Genomic DNA, 14,111 nt, shown 5'->3' with positions numbered 1-14,111 from the left:
CAATTTATCTGATTTTTGAATGCTCCAAAAAAGAATAGCAAAGGCAAGAAGAAAAATACGTCTTTTACACCTTCGAGACAGCAAGATGCACCAAAGATAATGCCAAACACTTCATTTGAAGCTCCCAAAGATGCTAATAAAATAAAACAGTTGGTACCTACAGGGCAAGGAATGCAAATGCAAGGTCATCACGCAAGTGCCAATCCAATGGATTTTGGACAGCTGAGCATGCATGCTATGATGGGGCAGTGAGGATATTTTGGTGGGAGCACGATTTTTCATGCTATGATTGGAAAAGGACCGCATACAGGAAAGTATGTCACAAATCCCTATGGTATGCAACAACCAATGCATGGTGTGCAAGGCCCAATGTATTCAGATATGGCTAGAAATATGCAAAACCCTATGTATGGCAGCATTGGCTTGATGCCTGGGGCACAAAGTAGCATGTTTGGTACTATATCTGCACCCCCGAATGCTTATAGGGCTCAAGGAATGAATCTTGGTCATCCAAATGCTCCGTTTGGCTTTGGTTTTGATGTAAATTCAGCAAATGCCCCCTTTTTGCAGCAACCAATGTTGTATGATAACTTGACACCCAAAGTGGCAGCAAAAGACTATAATGAGGATGGAAAAGCAGTGAAGTTTGAGTCCTTTAGTGGTATACAAGGTAGACTGAAAGCTTTGACTTTCATTCAACAATTTGACGCAACCTATTCATGGGGAAACTTCACGGAGTCCTCAAAGATTCGAAAGGCAGCCACTTTCCTGAAAGGGAATGCATTACAGTGGTGGTCCACTCTTTTCATGCAAGGTATAGCACCGTCAACGTGGGTACAATTCAAGCAAATGTTTGCATCAAATTGGTTGACAAGTACCTTTGAGGTGGACATCATGACAACTTGGAATAAGCTGAATGCTAAGGAATGTAAGAATTTGAAGCAATATAATAAGAATTTTTGGGATGCATTGCTGCCTATTACTTCTTATCGCCCCATATCCCTTCATGAGCAAGTGGAAAAATATGTTCGTGGGCTACCCAAAGGAATCACGAATTTTTGCATTAAATCTACTGTGTCTAGCATGTCTCAGCTCATAGAGACTACTGCTACAGTCAATACTTTGCTACGTGGGAAGGATTAAGGCTTCCTAAAGAGTAGGGAGAAGCCGAATAAAAAGTTATTTACGGCTAAGAAAAGAGGCAGATCTGAAAATCAACCTGAAAAAAGGCCAAAACAACAAAGAAAGGGCTCAAAAACATTGGCACAATGTAGGGAATTGATGGCTGCAAATAAATGTTTTATTTGTGAACAGGAGGGTCACATTGCAAGGGACTGTCCCAATGAGCAGCAAGCTGGAAAATCAAAATATCAGGGAGATTCTAAAGGAAAGAAGCCCAAAACATTAGTGGGATTGGTGCCTGGCATTGTTAGTGATCAGCCCAATGATGATGCTACTGAGTTGTGCAAAGCATGGGGTAAAATTAGGAATCAACATGCACTGGTTTTCTTTGATAATGGTGCACAAGCCAACTTCATCTCTGTTGGCATGGCCGCCCGTCTAGGCATCAGAGAGGATGAGATGGGACCCATGGGGGAAGTTGGAATGGCATGTAAAGGCCATGCAGAGTCCATCACACACCTCATTGGAAAGCTTGGGTTACATATACAAGGATATATGGACAACAAAGAGTTCTTCCTTGCTCTAGTTGAGGGTTGTGATGTATTGCTTGGTATGCCATGGTGTCATTGTATGCATGCAGTGATTGATTCTTGTGCAAAAAAGATTACTATTCAGCATAAGGGAAAGGTACTCACACTTGATGTAAAGTTGAAAGGTAAATCTATCCCTGTTGTATTTGCAGCTGCCATTTCTAAAGTAATGAAAAATCATCTTTCAGCATACTTGGTATTTACTAAGGATAAAGATGATATTGAGAATGTTGGGACATGTCTAAGTTAGAGAAGGATTGCATGTCATTTTTGAAAATCTATGCTGATTGCTTCTCTTAGTCACTTCCAAGGCAGCTACCGCCTAAAAGGCCAAAAGATCATGGCATAGATTTTATCCATGATAGTAGCCCACCTAATAAGCCACTCTATAGAGTGACTGCAGCCCAACAAGAGGAGATTATGACTCAGGTAAATGAGCTATTAGAAAAAGGGCTAATTCAGCCCAACTCATATTGTTCTCCAGTGTTTTTGGTGCAAAAAAACGATGGTTCATGGCATATGTGCATTAATTATCATGCTATGAACAAGATCACAATAAAGAATCGCTTTCTGATTCCTTGAATCCATGATGTTATGGATAGATTGCAAGGGGCAGCCATATTTAGCCATATAGATTTGAAAAGTGGGTATTATCAAATACGCATTAGACCGGAAGATGTGCCTAAGACAGCTTTTAGGACATCTTTTGGATTGTATGAGTTTCTTGTTATGCCTTTTGGACTTACGAATGCTCCTGTCACTTTTAATCGGATGATGGATCATATCTTTAGGCCACATAGAGGATTTATGGGCACTTTCTTTGATGACATGATTGTCTATTCAAAGAACAAGCCAGAGCATAGAAAACACTTGGACATTGTGTTCAATGAACTGTGTGAGCATAGGCTGGTTATCAATGACAAGAAAAGTGAATAAACAGGTTTTTGGGTTTATGTTCTTACTACAGGAAGTATGTATGCAGGTTTACTGAAATTGCATCTCCATTGCATGCCTTGCAGAAGAAGGATGTGCCATTTAGATGCATAGTAGTGGAAATTTCAGCATTTGAAAAGTTGAAGGAAAAGATGACTTCACATCGTGTGCTTGTATTTCCCGATCTAAGGAAGCCATTCAGAGTTCAATGTGAAGCATATGGTGAAAGCATAGGGGCTGTTCTTATGCAGGACGGTCGAGTTGTGGCTTATGAGAGCCGAACTCTCCACGGTGCAGAAAAGAATTTGCAAGTCTTTGAGAAAGAGCTCTTGGCTATAATTCCTGCATTGTCTACGTGAAAACATTATTTGTTGGGGGCTGATTTTACAGTGTAGACAGACCAACTTTGAGGTACTTTCTTACGCAAACAAAGTTGTTAGAGAAGCATATGAGATGGGCAAATTTTCTCTCTATGTTTCATTTTCAAATTGTACATATTGATGGTAAAAATAATGTTGTGGTTGATGCACTGTCACGTAAGCCACAAATTTCAGCCATCAGCATGGTTTATCACACTGAGTTGGATGCCATGAAAGAGGAATATGTTGCTAATTCGGACTTTGCTAATGTTTATTATCAGCTTTGCAATGGCCAAATGCATGAACACTTTGTGCTAAGAGATGATTTCTGATGATGCATAGACGACTGTGTGTCATAAAGCAGTTAAGGCTCAGAGTTATCACTAAAAGTCATGCTCCTCCATATACAAGACACAAAGATATTGATACCACGGTCAAGGCAATGGAGCATTTCTTTTATTGGCCAGCTTTGAGGCATGAGGTAGAATCATTTGTTAAGACATGCATCATACACCAGAAGGTAAAGCATGATAGGCAAAAGATGTCAGGTTTGTTGCAGCCCTTGCCTATTCCAGATAGGCCTTGGCGGAGCATTGCAATGGACTTTATTTTTGAGCTTCCTAAGACACCTACAGGGAATGATGGGATATGACCTATCATTTGCAGGTTTAGCAAATAAGCCCATTGTCAGAGTGCAGCGATGCGAAAGCGTGGGACCAAGACTGAGAGAGAGAGAACGCAGAGAGAAGAGAGAGAAAGAGACAGTGGAAGATGAAGATCTGTTGTATAAGTGTGCTGTATACAAAGATATGCAGATATGTACACGGGCGCAGTGCGCGGGACTGCGTGTCTCCACCTCGACGATGCAACCTACTGTTCACCTCGAAGTCCGCTACAGTCTGCATGATCTCCAACCTAAAATTTGCAGACAGAGACGTAATCTGCACGAATCTCCAGCCAGAAACCTGCGATTAGAAGTGAGAGAAGACTGTTGAATATCGGCTATAAATAGCCACAAAATAGGCCCCAATAAATGCAAGTCGGCTGCATTAAATGCAGTCGACTGTCCAAAAATAGGTCGGACTGCCACGTGGCAGTCCGACTGGGTAGTCCAACTGCCCTCCGACAGGATCTGAATCCTAACACCCCCTCTTAGAGCCTGGGTGGGGTAGAAGCCTGAGGGATCTGGCATGTCTCCGAAGTAGAGCTTGGGGAAGTGCCTTCGTAAACAAATCTACAAGATTGTCCTCCATCTTGCAGTACTCCACAGTGATGGTGGTCGCATCCAGAAGCTTCTCTCTGATGAAGTGGTACTGGATCTCTATGTGCTTCGTCCGGGCATGGAAAATAGGATTCCGTGCCAAGGCAATGCAACTCTCATTATCGCATTGCAGCAAAGTAGGACGAGTCTGGGGGCAACCAAGCTCCTCCAACAATCTCCGAAGCCACACAGCCTCACATGTGGTGGAAGATCCAGCCCGATGCTCCGCCTCAGTAGACGAAAGGGCTACCGTGGGCTGCTTCTTGCTACTCCATGAGATAACACCTGCACCCAAGGTAAAATAGTAACCTGTGGTAGACCGCCTGTGGTCCACATCACCAGCCCAATCCGAGTCGCTCCAACCTGCAAGTACAAGATCTGAACCACTTGTGCCTACTGGATAATGAATCCCTAAGTCAGATGTCCCCCTCAAATACCGAAGTATCCTCTGGGCAGCCTGCCAATGCACCGTCTGAGGTTCACTCATGAACCCCGCCAAGAGCCCAACAGCAAAACAAAGATCAACACGAGTGTTGAGGAGCCAAATCAATGATCCAATCAACTGATGATAGCGGGAAGCATCCGCCATGGGAGAAGCTGAATGTGAAGCGGCCTTCCAATTCGGATCCATAGGAGTAGAAATGGTCCGACAATCCTCCATCGCAAAAGAAACCAAGAGCTCCTGTACATATCTCTGCTAAGAGATGAAAATCCCCCTCTGAGACTGATAAATCTCATGGCCCAAGAAGAAATGGAGTAGACCCAAATCCGTCATCTCGAACGTCTGATGTAAAGCTGCCTTCATCTCTTTGACCTTCTGTGCATGATCACCTGTGACAATCAAATCATCAACATACAACACAAAAAGCACACAACCAGCCTCAAAAGTGTGTATATAAAGCTGCGGATCGGCCTTGAGCACCGATATCCCAACTGTGACTGAAGAAACGAATCAATCTTCTCGTTCCATGCACGCAGAGGCTGCTTGAGGCCATATAAAGCCTTCTTCAACCTGTAGACTTTCCCATCTGAAGATCCAAAGCCAGGAGGCTACTCTACATAGATCTCCTCCTTCAAATCACCATTGAGGAAGGCCGACTTCACATCCAACTGGTAGACAGGCCATCGCCTATGGCCAGCCAAGGCAAGAACAACTCGAATAGTCACCATATGAGCAGTGGGGGCAAAAGTGTCATGACAATCAATCTTTGGGCGCTATGCAAAACCTTTAGCAATAAGGTGAGCCTTGTGCTTGTCCAAAGAACCATCGCTAAGGTACTTGGTCTTGAAGACCCATTTGACGCCAATCACCTTCTTATTCAGGGGGCAAGGCATGAGAGACCAAGTGCCATTCCTCTCAATAGCCTCCAACTCGACTTCCATAGCTTTCTTCCATGGTGCGGACTGTAAAGCCTTCTTCACGAAGGTGGGCTCTCGATCCTGCATAACATGAGTCATCAAACAATAGTTAGAGCAAACAAGCTTCATAGAATGTGCCTGGTGCCTCCGTGATCACCGGGGACCATCCTACAGTCCCCACTCCTCAGGGACCCCCTCGATCCCTGAATCACGGAGTGTGTCACGGGCCCAACGAGGAGGAGGCCGGACCTCTCCTCGTCTCTCTCCATCAGCTAAAGACTCTGGGATATCCACCGGTAGTAACTCCTCGGGGGTGATCGGTGGAACAGTAGACTCTGTATCGGAAACAGAATCGGAATCAAAAGGCCTGGGCTCCAAAGGAACTATCTCGAGAGCCCAACTCTCCCCTAGATCTCCAAGAACGGGATGCTCCTCACCCGCTGCTATGGCTGGAACCTCCACGAACCGCACATCTCGACTAGTGTACACATCCCGCTTGATGGGATCATACAAACGATAGCCTTGGGACTGAGAGCTGTAGCCAACAAACGCCTATCTTCGGGAAGCTACTTCAAATTTATCACGATGAGCCTTGGGAATGTGAACATAGGCATCACACCCAAAAACCCTAAAATAAGAAACATCGGGCTTAGTCCCAAAGTAAGCCTCAAAAGGGGTCATCCCATCAACGGCCGAAGTGGGGGAACGATTAAGGATGTGGACTGCAGTAGCCACAGCCTCGGCCCATAGAAACTGAGGTGTCTCTCAGTGCTCCATCATGGTGCATGCCATCTCGATCACACTTCGATTCTTCCGTTCAAGAATGCCATTTTCTTGAGGAGTGTTGGTATTAGCAAACTCTTGATGAATACCTTTATCTGCATAGAAACGAGCAAACTCATTAGAAACAAATTCACCACCCTTGTCGGATCGCAAGGTCTTCAATCACCGGCCCGATCGGTTCTCCTCAAAGAGAAGCCAATCCTTGAAGTGGGAGAAGGCCTCTGACTTCAACGCCAAGAAATAGGCCCAAGTCAGCCTGCTATAGTCATCTACGATCAACATGAAGTATGAGCTTCCTCTCAAGGACTCGTTCCTCATAGGGCCACAAAGATCCGTAGATACAAGCTCCATCGGTGAAGAAGAACGCCGCGAAGCTTTGTTGGGAATGGCATCCCTATGCTGCTTCCCACGAATGCAGGAGACGCATTGGCTACTGGCTCACCACTATGTCCGATAACCCTCAAACAAGCTGTCCACGTGATGCCCTCCAAAGATAATCATAGGTGAGATAACCAAACTGAGCATGCCATAGCTCTGATTGTGTCTGAGAGGTAAGAAGAAGAGTAGGGAGGGCGGTAGAAGATGTCGATTTGTAGATGCCTTTCTCCTCATATCCTGATGAGAGAACCTTCCTTGACCCACGATCAAGGACTCGCACCAAATCACTGTCAAACTCCACCAAAAGTCCAAGTGAACAAATCTTATGAACCGAAAGTAGATGATACCCTAAACCCGGCACATGCAAGACCTCTGAGGTATGAGTACCACCACGTCCATCTGGAATAAGCTGCATCTCATCCCATCCTGTAATAGACACCGAAGAGATATCTCCAATGAGAATCTGCCCACGTGAAGGTCGCAACTGGGCAACACCAAACTGGTGAAGGAGTCATATGCCGGGAGGCACCACTGTCAGCGATCCACTCTCGAGCCTGGGGAGCTGTCATCACAGCATCAAAAGCATTCGGTGTAGAGTCCTCAATGACAGCTAGATGAAGAAACGCAGCTGATGAGGGTGCAGCCACTGCTCCAGAATCCTTCGTATCCTTCTTGTCTTTGTCACGGCAATCCTTCTTCTAATGGCTAGTCTTTCCACAAATATGGCATGTGGATTCTTTGTCCTTGTCCTTCTTTGACTTGTTGTCCTCCTTCTTCTTTTGGTCCTTCCCCTTCTTCTGAGAGGCTTGACCTGTCAAGGCTTCCGACTTGGAAGCATGTTGTCCCTTCAGTTGTTCCTCTTGGTCCAAGACCATAGGAACCAACTCTTCCCGCCGAAGAGTAGACTCACGCCCCGAAGCAATAAGGGCAGAGTAGAAAGCACCAACTCGTGGCGGTAACTGGGACAAAAGTGTGATCGCCATGTCTTTGGAGGAAATTGGCTTCCCTGCATTCTGAACCTGCATCTGAAGCTATCTAAGCTTGTTGATGTGCTCCCGTAACGAAGAAGACTTGTTCACGGACAAGGTCTGCATCTGCACCTCCAAAGAAACCCGCTTCATAAGTGTCATCCAGTTATACATCTGATCAAGCTCCATCCGTGTGGGCTATCACGGCTGTAGTACAAGACAGAAAAAGAAAAGAACGAATCCGGGCATTCAGTTTGTCCCAATGAGACTGTGCCTTGGCCAACTCGGCACGAGCATCGGAAGAGAGTTTGGACTCATCTCTCACTGAGGGCCGATCGATCTCCTGTACAAGCTCTGCCAAATCGTAGGACTCAAGGATGGCCAACATCATCACGTGCCAAATGCGGTAATTGTCGCCATTGAGCTTTTGATCTGCGGGAAGAGCCGGTAAGATAGGTACCTTCTGATCCATGATCGTTTGGAACTCCAAGTCAATCTCTATAGACATCTTCACCTGTAATGCCTTCACAAACGCAAAAGCAACCCCCTCTGACTGTGAAAACGCAGCCTGCTAGGGCTCTTTCTTCCGTGTCCCGAACCTTCTTCACCTGTCGGAGGCGATGAAAAAGCAAAACCTGCACTAGAAAGCTGAAAACTCAGCCTTCCTCCTCTTCAAACAGTAGCAAATCCACCAACTGGACTCCTTTCCCACGCGCCCACGCTCGCTTTAGCCTTGTTCCAAGGCGCAGTCCTCCCGTTCGCCCTCAAACACTGGAAGCGCAGCCTTGTGTTGCGATGGAAACTCCTCTTTAGGTTGGTTCTTCACTCAGTCAACCCTTCTACACTGCTTTGATACCATGTCAGAGTGCAGTGATGCGGAAGTGTGGGACCAAGACTGAGAGAGAGAGAACGCAGAGAGAAGAGAGAGAAAGAGACAGTGGAAGATGATCTGCTGTATAAGTGTGCTGTATACAAAGATATGCAGATATGTACACGGGTGTAGTGCGCGGGACTGTGTGTCTCCACCTCACGATGCAACCTGCTGTTCACCTCGAAGTCCGCTGCAGTCTACATGATCTCCAACCTGAAATCTGCAGACAAAGACGTAATCTGCACGAATCTCCAGTCAAAAACCTACGATCAGAAGTGAGAGAAGACTGCTAGATATCAGCTATAAATAGCCACAAAATAGGCGCCCAGTAAATGCAGGTCGGTTGCATTAAATACAGTCGACTATCCACAAAACAGGTTGAACTGCCACGTGGCAGTCCGACTGGGCAGTTCGACTGCCCTTCGATAGGATCTGAATCCTAACACCCATTTCATTCTGATGAAAAAGAAAACAAAGGTTGATCATATGGCACAATTGTTTTTGCAGCACATCTTTAAGTATCATGGTATGCTAGAGCCGATCATTAGTGATCGAGACCCCCAGATGACCAATTTATTTTGGAAGGGGTCAGTCTGAGGAGGCGAATTCCACAATGTTAGATCTTTTGAGGTGCTATGTTTCAGACCACAAGACACAGTGGGAGTAGTATTTTCCCTTGGTTGAGTTTGCAACAGCACAGTGCATAGTTCTACGGAAAAAACTCCATTTGAGCTGGTTGAGGATGGCAAGAAGATACCACCTATTCTGCAAACTAATGATAAGATCTTTGAGGTTGATCGTTATGTGGAAAACTTGGATGTAGCCTATGCAAAGATAAAATATGCCCTTCAAAGATCGCAAGAAAAGCAAAAAAGGGCAGTTGATCACCACAAATGTGCTTTCCAATTTGCAGAGGGTGATTATGTATTGCTATGTTTTGAAAAGACGAGGCTAAAAAAGATGAAAGGAAGAGAGAGTTTGTATCCGAAGTTGAATATGAGATACTATGGACCCTTCCAGGTGTTGGAGAAGATCAACGATGTGGCATATCGACTGAAATTACCTCCACATTGGCAAATACACAATGCCTTTCATGTCAATTTGTTGAGGCATTTTCATGGTGATGTGCCAGAGGATATGTCTACTGAAATTCAGCCTGAGGTTGAGAAGCTGGATGAGATTTTGGTACCTGAGCAGATTTTGGCACATAAGGGAAAAAAAGTCAAAGGTAAAGTTTCCAAGAGATACTTAGTGAAATTTCAAAATTATCCACTAATGGATGCCAAATGGATGAAAGAGGATGACTTGGCAGACCATCCTCGATTGTTGCAGCTTTACCTAGATGCTTTTCAGTTAGAGCTGACTTTAGTTCGGGCTCCGTTAGGTTTAGTAGAGCAAGGGTTTGGAGTATTGCTTGATGCTCAAGGGGGAGATAGCACTTCCACTCCTTCAGTTATGGACAGCTCTGTATGTTTGCCATATGGCCACTACTTAGTGTACTAGTCACTGTGAGATGTATGCAGACGAGTATAAGTTTCACCCGGGCACTAGAACTATACTTTTGCATCAGCTTATGATCAATTTAGCATGAATTTTGCCTCAATTTTGAGACAAATTCTAATTAGTTTTTGATCAGCTTGAGAACCGTTTTATGGTCACTTTTGGGATCAGTTTTTGCATTGATTGCTATTCAGTTTTTACAATGAGTTTGTGATCAATTTGGGGTCACATTTGTAGCAATTTGTGATCAGTTCTCATATCAGCAAGTGATCAGTTTATGATCAGATTATGCTTAGTTTTCAATGGTTTACATCTGGTTCCATGGACAATGGCATATGTTATGGTGCCATTGATGTTTTAGCCATGGTTTATGCTTGGTTATGCTTGTTTTAGCCATGGTTTATACCTCCTCCCTCAAGTACTCTGGTAGCTCCATGATTCGTGATGCAACCTCAAGCATCCTCAAGCCTCCTCCTCCAAGCTCCATCCTCCATAGCCACACGTGAGATGAGAGAAGAGAAGAGATGAGAAGAAGAAGAGAGGAGATGATGGAGAGCTTCATCTCTAAGATCCCTCACCCTCACCCTCACACACTCCCTCTCTCAAGCACTCACAAACAAGCAAAGAGAAGAGAAGGAGAGAAGAAGATGAGTCCACTTTTGCCACACACCGAAGAATGAGCTCTTCATTCACTTTTTAACTTTATATACAAAACCCTAAATCCCTTTTGGGCAGTCATCCCCTTATCCCCTTTTTTACATGGCCCTAGGCTCTCTTTCCCATTGTCATCCTATCTTCCTAGCTTCCTTTCTACCACCCATCTACCTTTACAATTTGCACAGGAGAGAGCCTAGCGCTCTTTTACAAAAAAATTTAGGGGCACCTTGCATTTAAGAATGCGCTTCTGCCTTTGACTTAGCTTTTGAGGCTGCCCTTGCAAGCACTGTCGGTCGTTTTCCTTCTTATTCTTTCATTGTGTCTGATTTCCTCCTAAGCCACCTCTTTTAGATCCCGACCTACACTTTTCCACTTTTTTCGCTTTCTTTTTTTACTGAAATTAACATTACCCCCCTCCTAGCCTAGTACCAATCCCATGGCACTGATGGGTAGTGGTTGGAAGGTGGGATGGGTATAGCCACATGGCTTTTTTGAGTTTGTATACAAGCCCTTGCGAGGGATGGTATTGGATGGACGGGCCCTTGAAATTGAAGATATAGTTTGGGCAGAAGGTCAGCGTCCCTCCTTGATGCTAACCTTGGGTGGATCTATCCCTTGAAATTTAAGATGGTGTTGGACGGATCCCCATGGGAGAATCATAGAGGGCGGATCGGTCATCGAAATTTAAGATGGTGTTGGAAGGATCCCCCTCTTGCCCTCCGAGGTTGCAGTGACACAATCTTAACATGGCGTTTTCCTATTCCCTTCAAGTTGCCTTATCCCTTTACCTCTGTCCGTGTAGAGTTCACCACTTGCACTGGAGGAAACATGTGTGTCTTATAAAATGAATTACGTTGTGTCTCACGCTTTCCTTGCGAAAGCATTCATAGGTTTTTCCCTCATCCTTGAGAGAGCCTTGCTAGAATATTCAATGCTTATCTCATTCTTTCTAAGCACGTTACTAGAATCGCTGGTGCTTTCCGTCATCCTTAAGAGAGCATCCTTCATCCTTGACAGGGCCTCACCAAAGTAGTTGGATCTCCCTCTTTTTCTAAGCTTGCCTTCTCCTACACTCTTCCAAATGCGCTTCTTCATTCACTTTTTAACTAGGGTTGCCTCGGTCTACCTCTGCTTTGTTTCGTCTGCATGGTGACATGTCATATAAGATGACCTTCCTCCTAGACGGGTGCTAGTTCTAGGACACTTGCGGTTTCGAGTTGGTGAAGGTTTGATGATTTAAAAGGATGGTTGTGTGAGTCAATGATGATGGGGTCTCGAGGGAATCAGTCTTGGGAAGAAATTGATCAACCAGTTAAGGTGGTGGAGGCCAGGAGTGCATTGCATGGATGATGGGGCCTCCGAAGTTGGGGGATTGGAGCCTTTGTTTATACCTGAAAAGAAAACAAGGTGCACTACATGGGGGTGTATCTACGTTGCCGTGTGGTGCATTGTGCTTGTGCTAGTGGAGTTGGGAGTTGGGTCAACCACAGGAAAGTCTGGGTGTTGTCCCATACTTGAGGACCCAGTTTGTGCATAAGAGGGGTGCAGTGCGTGTAGCTTAGAGTGACAGGTCTAACGATAGACGAGTGTTACCTCCCCATGATGTGCCATGAGTGTGAAGTGGAGAATTAAAATGAGGTTAGAGGGTTAGGGACAGAACCGGCCGATCGAAGCCAATCGGACACACCTAACTTGAGAACCCCTAGGTATAGTGACTATAACCTATGTGGGATAAATTGCGATTCATTGTGATTTCTTCTCTTTTCTTCTTTGCTTTCTTCTTTCTTTCTTTCTTTCGTTCTCTTTCTCTCGTTCTTTTTTTTTGCATTTCCTTTTTTTTCTTTTTCTTTTTGATTACATAGGCAGGATGAGAGCTAAGCTTCATCGTCTGAGTGGGATGGAGAAGGAAGCCTAAGAGACTTATTTAGGAATTGCCAACTCTGTAAGTATCCTTTGAGGTTTAGGCAGACTTGCAGAGTGGTGGTAGAGAGAAATGGATGATTGCAACGCTTAAAGCAGCTATCACTCATGTCTTCCATAAGGGATAAACAAAACGAAGGGAGGAGAGCACCGCGCATTATCAGCCGAGCCATGGCACAGCTATCTATGGCATTGGGATCAAAGTAGAGGAGTGGAAGGTTGTGTTCTTGTGAAGTGGGATTTTTCCTAAGTAGTATTCTAAGTAGCCTAAGGTAATTACATGTAGTAATGAATGCAGGGTCAGGGCACGAGGAGAATTCCTCTACAAAACAGACTATAGAGTCACACAAATTTTCTGGGGTGAAGATAAGGGCCTCTTCAAGCTTAGTACAATTCGCATTGTAGATTACGGGGAAGTCGTACTGGCCCTGGGCATTGGGGTCAAAATCCACTCCCATTCTTCGGGGGTATGGCATGAATGTCGGGTTGTTGCATTTGAATGGGAGGGTGTTGCAGAAAGCCACCCAAGTATCCATATTAATGTCACAGAGGCACGGCTGGCACTAATAGCCTGGTACTGATCTCGCGACCTCAAAAACCTTATCTTGCCAAAATTCTTCATCCTTTGTGCCCCAGAGGGTGGGGTTCTGGTCCCTCTCCACCAGTCATTTTTTCCCGAGCCTTCTTCCAATGTTGATCACTTCTTCCACCACCTTGATGGGTAGAACCCTGCGCAAATTGGTGAGGAATTGGAAGCTCTTATTGAAGGGGTTTTGGGAAGTTTCCTGTTGTTCCCAGATTACCAAATCAGCGTGGAAACTCACTGGGAAACTATCCTGGCTCGGTGGAATAGGCGTGGGTGGCACGTGTACCAGTCTGGCATTCAATCTTCTCCTTGCCTCCTCCACCATTTTTTTTCTTTTTTCCTTAAGTGCATCCCTTCTTTCTTCGGATGTGTCCTCCTATTGTGTTGGTCTTTCGGCCGTGGTGGGGAAGGAGACTGTGGGGCTATCTCTTCTTCATGGGGCCCCATTTTGAAGCTTGGGCCAACCTCATCTCCTTGCTAGGTTTCCTGTTGGACCCCTTCCATGAACCTTATTGCATCTATTTCATGTGGGGTCGGACCTACCAACAATAGATATCTCCGTTGTTCTTCGAGGGTCAAGTTAACTCCCACAGGTTGCAATGGCATCTGCTAGTCCTACTTTCAAGGCCCTGTGTGCAATCTGCACTCTCTTCTTGGGGGTTTCAATGACCTCCTTTTCCTCCATCTGGGTGACATTGAGCAATGTATTGAGGAAGGCATATTGCTGGGTTTTGAAGCCCACTTGGGCGGCCTCAGCTTTCACCTAGTACCTTATCTTTTTCAGCCTGAGCCAGATGGCACGCAAAGGCTTTGACTCATCTTTC

The 14,111-nt window shown here is 45.2% G+C and overlaps 1 pseudogene; it reads right to left on the bottom strand.

Moving 5' to 3' along the window:
* Nucleotides 1-4,196, bottom strand: part of LOC148015564 (uncharacterized) — a 48,271-nt pseudogene extending 44,075 nt beyond the window's left edge.
* Between the last annotated feature and the right edge of the window lie 9,915 nt (nucleotides 4,197-14,111).

The sequence above is a fragment of the Lygodium microphyllum genome, chromosome 24 (assembly GCF_053477565.2).
Source record: "Lygodium microphyllum isolate KBCC chromosome 24, Lygodium_microphyllum_v1.1.10, whole genome shotgun sequence".
Classification (NCBI taxonomy): domain Eukaryota; kingdom Viridiplantae; phylum Streptophyta; class Polypodiopsida; order Schizaeales; family Lygodiaceae; genus Lygodium; species Lygodium microphyllum.
The sequence above is the reverse complement of the archived record's forward strand: the minus strand, read 5'-3'. Positions and strand labels throughout refer to the sequence as shown.